The sequence below is a fragment of the Eubalaena glacialis genome, chromosome 4 (genome assembly GCF_028564815.1).
Source record: "Eubalaena glacialis isolate mEubGla1 chromosome 4, mEubGla1.1.hap2.+ XY, whole genome shotgun sequence".
Taxonomy (NCBI): Eukaryota; Metazoa; Chordata; class Mammalia; order Artiodactyla; family Balaenidae; genus Eubalaena; species Eubalaena glacialis.
In genome coordinates, this window is record NC_083719.1 from 102,810,640 (window position 1) to 102,821,342 (window position 10,703).

Consider the following 10,703-nt stretch of genomic DNA (forward strand, 5'->3'; position numbering starts at 1 on the left):
CCTTGCTGATTTTAATATTTTTTCTTTGTATTTAATTTTTGATAGTTTTATTAATATGTATCTTGGCATGTTTCTCCTTTGATTTATCCTTTATGGGACTCTCTGTGCCTCCTGGACTTGATTGACTATTTGCTTGCCCATATTAGGGAAGTTTTCAACTATAATCTCTTCAAATATTTTCTCAGTCCCTTTCTTTTTCTCTTCTTCTTCTGAGACCCCTATAATGCGAATGTTGGTGTGTTTAATATTGTCCCAGAGGTCTCTGAGACTGTCCTCAATTCTTTTCATCTTCTTTCTTTATTCTGCTCTGCGGTAATTATTTTCAGTATTTTATCTTCCAGGTCACTTATCCGTTCTTCTGCCTCAGTTATTCTGCTATTGATTCCTTCTAGAGAATTTTTAATTTCATATTGCATTTTTCATCATTGTCTGTTTACTCTTTAGTTCTTCTAGGTCCTTGTTAAACGTTTCTTGTATTTTCTCCATTCTATTTCCAAGATTTTGGATCATCTTTACTGTCTGAATTACTCTGAATTCTTTTTCAGGTAGACGGCCTATTTCCTCTTCATTTGTTTGGTCTGATGGGTTTTTACCTTGCTCCTTCATCTGCTGTGTGTTTCTCTGTCTTCTCATTTTGCTTAACTTACTGTGTTTGGGATATCCTTTTCGCAGGGTGCAGGTTCGTAGTTCCCCTTGTTTTTGGTGTCTGCCCCCAGTGGCTAAGGTTTATTCAGTGGGTTGTGTAGGCTTCCTGGTGGAGGGGATTGGTGCCTGTGTTCTGGTGGATGAGGCTGCATCTTGTCTTTCTGGTGGTCAGAACCACTTCCAGTGGTGTGGTTTGGGGTGTCTGTGACCTTATTATGATTTTAGTCAGCCTCTCTGCTATGGGTGTGGTTGTTTTCCTGTTTTGCTAGTTGTTTGGCATAGGGTGTCCAGCAGTGTAGTTTGCTGGTCATTGAGTGGAGCTGGGTCTTAGTGTTGAGATGGAGATCTCTGTGAGAGCTTTCGCCGTTTGATATTACGTGGAGCCGGGAAGTCTCTGTTGGACCAATGTCTTGAACTTGGCTCTCCCACCTCAGAGGCACAGGCCTGACACCTGGCTGGAGCACCAATAAATACCCTGTCATCCACACGGCCAGGTACGTGGGGAGATTCTTGCCTTTTGAGAAGTCTGAGGTCTTCTGCCAGCATTCAGTAGGTATTCTGTAGGAGTTTTTCCACATGTAGATGTATTTCTGATGTATTTGTGGGGAGGAAGGTGATCTCCATGTCTCACTCCTCCACCATCTTGAAGGTCTCTCCCACATTTCTTAAAGGTTATACTTCATCTACAGTTATTATAGAATATTGGCTGTATTCCCTGTGTCATATAATACATCCTAGTAACTTATTTTATACCCCGTAGTTTGTAGGTCTTAATCCCCTACCTGTATATTGTTCTTCCCCCTTCCCTCTTGCCACTGATAACCACTAGTTTGTTCTCTACATCTGTGAGTCTGCTTCTTTTTTGTTATATTCACTAATTTCTTGTATTTTTTAGATTCCACATATAAGTGATATCATGTGGTATTTGTCTTTCTCTGTCTAACTTATTTCACTTAGCATAATGCCCTCCACTTCCATCCCTTTTCCTGCAAATGTCAAATTTTCTTTCTTTTTTATGGCTGAGTAGTATTCCATTGTACCTTGCACTTTTCATGTGAACATCTTTCAGCTTCTCCTGTGAGACCTCTACATTACCACTTAGAATAAGATGGTTTCTGTTTTCTAAGCTCTGGTCAATTAGGAAGGTGCCAATTTCTGGTTGATAGAAGAGCTCCTGCAGTCAGACACATTGGCTACAGGGAGTTTCATAACAAGAGAAACCTTCAGTGTGAGAGCTGTAGGGGAGGAAAGGGACAAGAACAAGATAGAAAGTAAATATGAACTCAAAAAGAACATGTGTCTGGGGTGAGTACATAAATTGATATTCATCCTGATTGTCCTGAATTTACCAAGAAGATGTCCAACTTTGATTGCTATCTTTTGATTAAGAACATGAAATCAATTTTGGAAAGTTTGTCAACCAAATAAGTAAATAAAATTTAAAACCTTTTGATATACAAAGCTTTATATTCTCCTTTATCTGCAAAACTTAGCTTCCTGAGCAGCTTTTTCTTCTTAAAGAGGAGATTGGAAACTGTAACTCATGGGCCATATTTGATCTACAGATGTGTGGATTCATTGGAATGGAAGCTTTGAGTTTGCCACTCTCTCCAGCTCCAGCCCAGACCTGTGCCAGTGGGGCAAGAAGACAGCTTTAGGATCACACATGAAAAGAGGAATGGAAGTTTTCTATATATTTACGAACAAATAGCTAGATAAAAACCCAAACCACCCCAGTTTCTTTCCTCATTCAGTTAGCTAGGATTTCATTTTCTGTAAAAGCTAAGAAAAATTATTGGGTTTTACTTTCAGTTTTATTTAAGACATTTACTCAACACTAAAGTAGCTATACCCTCAAGAGAAAATGGGTGGAAAATAACTAAAACAGTTGCAAGAGTATAGATTTGAAATGATCCAAAGATTTTTTTTTTAAAAAGGATTGCTTCTAATAATTAGGATTAGAAGCATGGAAAATTCCAGAATTAAAAAAATTCCAGGTCCTCAATTCAACTAGAATGAAAGAAGCATCATACTCAGAAGTTCTTTACCAAAGAACCTCTTCCTTCATCTGGGGCCTGCTCTCTTTGACCAGGCGTGCAGTGTGAGGAGAATGTGAGTGGTGAGGATGGGAGATGGCTGGTCACGTCAGCCAGCTGCACAGATCCTGCCATGCAGATTGATGGGGTGGAAGACAGTGTGGCTTGTTGCTTATCTGTCTGGAATAAGAAAGTGGGCTGTTTGTTAAACATTTCATTTAAATACAAAATTTGTAAGAACTGAAGAATATTCCAGTTTTATTAAGTATGTGCAGTAAATTCTTTCTGAGTAAATGGCTTCATGTCACTTAGAGGGATGTTTGCTATCTGAGCCTCTGTGACTTCTGGCCCTCCTCTCTGCCTTCCATATTGATCTGTTTACCCCTGAGTTAGCTGCTGCCTTCATGCTCTCTCTCCACTTTCTGTAATTAAATGTGTTCTCAGGAAGGGACCTGGAAGCTATTTATGCTAAAGGCTAAAACTAAAGAAATGAGTAAACATTCAGTCATCCGCCAGGAGGTAGAGGAAGGATGTGGGACTTTCTAACCACCTCGTCCTCACTTTATATGACATAGACTCATATGGACCATTTGTTTCCAAAGTGAGGGAGGTGGGTGAGCATTCCAGGAGGTACTCAAGATAATCCATATTAGAACATGCATACACATGCACACACACTCAAACTCATATTTTAAATTCACATTTCTGTGTATGGTTTTATAATACACATAATATGCTAGCACTTATTACATGTATATAATATACAAATAAACATATAGGGATTTTTGATGGATGTATGTGTCAACTAGACTGGGCTAAGGGATGCCCAGATAACTGGCAAAATATTATTTTGGGGTGTGTCTGTGAGGGTGTTTCCAGAAGAGGTTAACATTTGTGTTGTTAGATTGAGTAAAGAAGATGCTGTCACCAGTGTGGGTGGGCATCTTCAAGCCTCTGAGGGCCTGAATAGAATACAGAGGCAGAAAAAGGATCAATTTGCTCTCTGCGGGAGCTGGAACATCCATGCTATCCTGCCATTGGATACTGGTGCTCCTAGTTCTTAGGACTTCAGACTTGGACCAGGACTGGGAGACCATTGGCCCCCCAGTTCTCAGGCCTTAAGGTTTGGGCTGGAGTTACACTCCTGGCTTTCCTGGGCCTCCAGCTTGTAGATGGCAGGTTGTATCATTTCTCAGCCTCCATAGTTGCATAAGCCAATCCCTCATAATAAATCTCTTTCTATATATCTGTATATATCCTATTTGTTCTGTTTCCTTGGAGAGCCCTGACAAATACAGATGTCATAATCAACAGTTGTTTTTTTCCTGATCAAACTATAATGTCAAATATTTTGGAGATTACTTATTCAGATGATCATCTGTACACTTGCCCATAAAGCTGTCCTTGTTTTTCAAATGTTTGGTATAGTACTTACATAATGAAATTATTTGTCTTTATAATTCCTCTTTTTGCTGTCTCTTTTCTCACACTTTATCGTAGTTAAGTGTGTTCTGCTATGTCAGACGGGGGGTAGTTGGCAAATGATTCTTAGTTCAAGTCTGGGGTTTTGACCTCTGGAGACTTCCCTTACTTTTTTCACATCTCAACTATCCCTGCAAAAGAATGTTAGTTACATTTAATCCAGTATTTCCAGGAGGTTTTAAAAAATGTATCATGTATACTATAATTCCAGAAATGGAGTTATTACGTTTCAATCAGGGAAAATGCTTTCTTATTACCCTCCTATTTTGTTTTACTATGCAGCTGAATAAATTCCTCCTTATTACTCATTTTTTCTTCATTCTTAACTGTTACTGTCTGTTCATTCTTTCAAGGAAATTTACTATTAATTTTGTCAAGTTCAAAAGAAAGTGCCACTGAGAATTTCATTATGTGTGGATTAGTACTATGATTGCTACACACTTTAAGGAGATGTCTTCCAGCCATTTGCCCTACCGAGCTACTCTTTCTAACATAAATAAAAATTTCAAAGCCATCATTTCCTCCAGGTCTGGCGTATATATTTATGAGATGGGACTACTATAAACATTCTCTATTTTACAGAAAATTTACAGAAAAGTTGAAAAATATTTGAGGATGACCACCATGTGTCACCCTCCCCACCTCAAACATTCTATTATACTTGCTTTGTCATGTATCTATCAATCCTTCTGCATATCTCATATTTTGCATTTCAAAGTAAATTTCAGATATCAGCATTCTTCCTTAAGAAAACTTAAGCATGCATATCAATCATTAACTAGAGTTCAATATTTGTTCTTTTATTCTTTTAGTTAAAATTTAGATATAATTAAATGCACAAACAAATGTGTACATTTACTGAGTTTTGAAGAATGCTTGCTTGAACCTCTACCAAGATACTGAACATTACCACTCCTATCAAGATATTAAATATTACCACCACCCTATAAATTTTTCCTATATGAGAGGGGGCTTTTTTTGTATGTCTGATTTACAAAGTCATAGTGCACAAAGCAACTCTATAGGTAAGTAATGCTTTTGGCTGCAAATAACAGAAAACCTGACACACAGTAAATATCAAGTAGACTTAAATTTTGTCACATAATGAGTCTGGAGGAAGCTGTTGGTATTAATTCAGTGACACAATGATATCAAGGATGATGTCTCTGGAATTCTCCTGATTTTACCTTTAAGTTTCAAGTGGCTGTTGTAACTCCTGGCATCATTCAACAATATTTATTTATTCAATAAATATTTATGTATATTGCAGGTACTGTTCTTTATTTGTTTTTTAATTTTTTATTTATTTATTTTTACTTTATTTTTTATTGAAATATAGTTGAGTTACAATGTCATGTTAATTTTTGCTCTACAGCAGAGTGACTCAGTTATGCATACATGTATACATACACATACATATATATATATATTCTTTTTATATTCTTTTCCATTATGGTTTATCCCAGGACATTGAATATAGCTCCCTGTGCTATAGAGTAGGACCTTGTTGTCCATCCATTCTATGTGTAATAGTTTGCATCTACTAACCCCAAACTCAACAGTCCATTCCTCACCAGCCCCCCACCCCCACCCTCTGGCAACCACCAGTTTGTTCTCTATGTCTGTGAGTCTGTTTCTGTTTTGTAGATAGGTTCATTTGTGTCATATTTTAGATTCCACATATAGGTGATATCATATGGTATTTGTCTGTGTCTGACTTACTTCACTCAGTATGACAATCTCCAAGTCCATCCACATTGCTGCAAATGGCATTATTTCGTTCTTTTGTATGGCTGAGTAATATTCCATTGTATATAGGTACCACATCTTCTTTTTCCATTCATCTGTTGATGGACATTTAGGTTGTTTCCATGTCTTGGCTATTGTGAATAGTGCTGCTATGAACATAGGGGTGCATGTATCTTTTTGAATTATAATTTTGTCCAGATATATGCCCAGGAGTGGGATTGCTGGATCTTATGGTAGCTCTATTTTTAGTTTTCTGAGGAAACGCCATACTGTTTTCCATAGTGCCTGAAACAACTTACATTCCCACCAACAGTATAGGAGGGTTCCCTTTTCTCCACACCCCCTCCAGCATTTGTTATTTGTAGACTTTTTAATTATAGCCATTCTGACCAGTGTGTGGTGGTAACTCATGGTAGTTTTGATTTTCATTTCTCTAATAATTAGCGATTTTGAGCATCTTTTCATGTGCCTACTGGCCATCTGTACGTCTTCTTTGAAGAAATGTCTATTTAGGTCTTCTGCCCATTTTTCGATTGGGTTGTTTGTTTTTTTGTTGTTGCATTGTATGAGCTGTTTGTATATTTTGGAAATTAAGCCCTTGTCAGTCGCATCATTTGCAAATATTTTTTCCCTTCTGTAAGTTGTCTTTTCATTTTGTTGAAGGTTTCCTTTGCTGTGCAAAAGCTTGTAAGTTTGATGTCCCATTTGTTTATTTTTGTTTTTATTTCTATTGCCTTGGGAGACTGACCTAAAAGACATTGGTACAGCTTATGTCAGAGAATGTTTGACCTCTACTCTCTTCTAGGAGTTTTATGGTGTCTTGTCTTATATTTAAGTCTTTAAGCCATTTTGAGTTTATTTTTGTATATGGTGTGAGGGAGTGTTCTAACTTCATTGATTTACATGTGGCTGTCCACCTTTCCCAGCACCACTTGCTGAAGAGACTGTCTTTTTCCCATATTATATTCTTGTCTCCTTTGCTGAAGATTAATTGACCGTAGGTGTGTGGGTTTATTTCTGGGCTTTCTATTCTGTTCCATTGATTTATATGTCTGTTTTTGTGCCAATACCATGCTGTTTTGATTACTGTAGCTTTGTAATATAGTCTGAAGTCAGGGAGGGTTCTGCCTCCTGCTTTGTTCTTTTTCCTCAGGATTGCTTTGGCAATTCTGGGTCTTTTATGGTTCCATATAAATTTTAGATTATTTGTTCTAGTTCTGTGAAAACAGGCACTGTTCTTATTGAGATAGAGCAGCAAACAAAAAAGTTCTTGTTCACCAGGTAGGAATAAAAAGGAAGATACAATCTAGGTCTTACTGTCCACTTATCATGAAGGCAAAATCTTTCTCAGAAAACCTTTTGTCTCTTTGGCAGAGTTCTTGTTTCTCATTGGATGCTAGGGGAAAAAAATGAGTATTTATATGTTTTAATCTCACTCTTGTGAGAAGATTTGAAATAACTGTGGAGTCAGACAATCACTGTTGTCTGCCAGAGGAACATTGGGAGCTAAGTTATGGTCCACTTGGTTTCCTTGCAGCAATAAATTGTATCTGCACTTACACTAGGATTCAGATGGTAGTATGATGGGTTTTCATCACCAGAGAGATTGGGTTCATTTTCATTTCCTAGTGTGATGAGTTCTACAGTTAACTTCTCCCTAATGCTGACAATAAGAAAGTTATCAAGGACCTTCAGTCACTAGTATGTAGCCTTGTGTAAGAAAAGAGTCGTGAATTGGGAGTCAAGTGACCTGGTTTCTAAGTCTGTCTTTGGTTTGCCTACTGTGAAAATGTAGGTGAATTATATCACCTCTTTGGACCTCAGTTTTTAAACTGTGAAACAAGTGGCTTTCATGCTTCAACTTTGGGCTTCAACCACACATACACAGGATAAAGGGATTGATCATTATAAATTATGTATTTTAGTTTTAGAATGACAATGTGCCAGTGCTTTTTTTGAGAACAAGTGGACTTGTAAAAATGTTATGCATACTCTTTGACCTTTCTCTGTTACTCCCTCCTCTTCTGCAGTAGGCAGAATAATGGCCCTCCCAAAATGTGCATGTCTTAATCCCTGATATTTGGGAATATGTTATGTCACATAGCAAGGGGGGATTAAGGTGCAGATAGAATTAAGGCTGCTGACCAAATGACTCTGAGATGGGGAGATTATCTTGGTTTATCCTGATGGGGCCAGTGTAATCACAGGGGTCCTTATATGTGAGAGAGGGAGCCAAGGGAATCATTGTTAGAGAGATATGAGGTGAGAAAGACTTGACTGGTCTTTGATGGCTTTGAAGAGGGAGGATCCAAATAATGCAGACACCCTCTAGAAGCTGGAAAAATAAGGAACAATTCTCCCTTAGAGCATCCAGAAAGAATTCAGCCATGCTGACACCTCAGTCTTAGCCCAGTGAGACCAGTTCAGACTTCTGATGTCCAGAACTGTAAGATAATGAACTTGTATTGTTTAAGTCACTAAATTTGTGGTAGTTTGTTACAGCAACAGTAGGAAACTAATATACCTTCCCACATTACTAGGTCAGATAAACTAAGCTTAACAAAGCTAAGCAGAAGGGGGCACAAGTGGGATCAAATAAGCCAAGGCAAGCATAATACTGCATTTCAGCAGGATAGATAATGCAATATTAGAATGTATGTTTTTATATATCAAGATGCAAAGGAAAGTCAAACCATCACCTCTAGAGAATCAAATATGTTTTTTCCTCCTCAAAGAGATACTATGTTGTGGAGTAAATTCATTAACAGACCAGGGTTTTAGGAAGAAAAAGAATGCTTTTCCTAAGTGCTAGAAAACAGGTGATTTAGACATATGTGAACAGCCCAGAAGAACTTGGCTGACTCTTGACAGAGAAGGAGAGCCACAAAAAAGGTGATAAGATTCCAAATTTATGGAGTCAGAATGGAAATTTGTGCCTTTCCATCATGGGTTATTGTGGGGATGACTTCAAACTGAGTTCCCACACCACTAAAAGGACACGTAATGGAGACTTGGAATCATAGTATTTTCATTTTCTAATCTTTCAATCTCATGTGTGCTGTTATATTCCTGCTCTTTGCTTTGGGTATTTCCCTCCCCACCCCACTTCAATCTTGAGAAATACTCCCTTACAATAAGTTTTCTTTTAGGCTGTTGAATATTTGTTTTGATAAGAATAATTGAAGGCAGGAGAAACCCTTCATTACATTGCAGAGTGCCTTAAATAGAGTACACACTCCATAAATATTTGTTGAATCGAACAATGTTTAATCAACATCTGTTTAAGGCATATCAATGGGAAAATTATTCATTGGTGTCCAAGCCACTTCTTTTGTTTGTCTTTGAATGAGAGAGACTCATGCTGTAGCCCAAAAGAGAAATTATGTTCAGGAATAATATCGTCTTATAAGTCTTACCTTAACAGAAAAGAAAATCTCTAAAAACAGGTAATTATTCAAATAAATTCAACATTTTCAAATACTAAAACAAATGCTAAGTTATGACATGTATTGGAGTTTTTAAAGTCATTCTTTCCTTTCTGTTGAGTTTGAAGGTGTAAAGGGTAGGGTTTGGGCTGCATGATTCCTGGAGTGTGCTGGGGCTGGCTTACACCAGCTGGTGAGAGTCAATCGAGCACATCTCTTTACGGATCTGTGTTCAGTGATAATCACACTGGTAGCTTGAAATTGGCCATGGTGGGAGTAAGTTCACAATGTAAACAAGCAAATGCTATAAATCAGGACTTGGAGAGCCAGCTGTGAAACATTTACGTGCACACAATTGTTAATAGACCATGGGCTAAAAAATGGACCAAAGAGGGTTAATATTCTTGGCAGAGAGATGAGTATAGCAAATCATTTTGATCTTAGAAATGGCTGTTTGTTAGGGCTCAAGTTTTTTCCCTTAATCCTAAGGTTAGTCCTTAGACCTTGAGTGCAGTTCTCCAAATACGCAGAAATTCCAGCCCTTCTCCCTTGGCTAGGACCTTGAACTCCAACCCCTGACTCCCTAGCACCAGGAGGCTGCTCACTTCTATGCTTAGCTTTCTAGCCTCCTAGCTGCTGTCTTTGTTTGTGGGTTTGTTTTTGTGTGTGTACTACAATCCTGTGCACATAGAGCCTTGCTGTCAGCTGACTACCAAAAAGGAATTTGTTGGCAAATCTTTTAGAAGAACTGTGGTTCCTTGCTCTTTGAGACTTTGCCCCTTACATTTTAGCCTCTTTGGCTGCCCAGACTTGGACCTCTGCCTTGCCAGCCCAGCAGGACCACTGTTTTTGTTTAGGTTTGCTTCATTCCTGAGCTCTGTAAATTGGGAAATATTCTTAGGGAAAAAAAGCCAAGGTGATTGTAAAGTTCATTTCCTCTGTTTCCCTTTTCTGAAGAAACACAAAGCCTCTTATATACTGTTTGCATTGGCTTCTCTATATGCCTTCAACTATTTGTAAAGTATGTTGTCCAGCTTTCATAACAATGTTAAGCAGGAGGTTTAGTCCAGTACCATCTACATTGTCATGGCCAGAGCTAGAAATCTGAAGGAAAGCTTTTAAGTCTAGAAACATTATTGAGTCTTCAGCAAAACTAATTTCAAAAGCCATTCAGTGTTGGATAATCATAGTTGAAGGCAATTCTTCTCATTCAGAAAAATTTCAATCTTGGCCTTGAGCTCAAAAAATAGCAATAAAACTTTATCTTGCTAAGCCATGGAACTGCTGTATGGTATGACAAGTGAGTATATTCAGCTTCTATTCTGACAAAATGCAAAGAACTGAAAATAGTTTCATATAGTTTTCA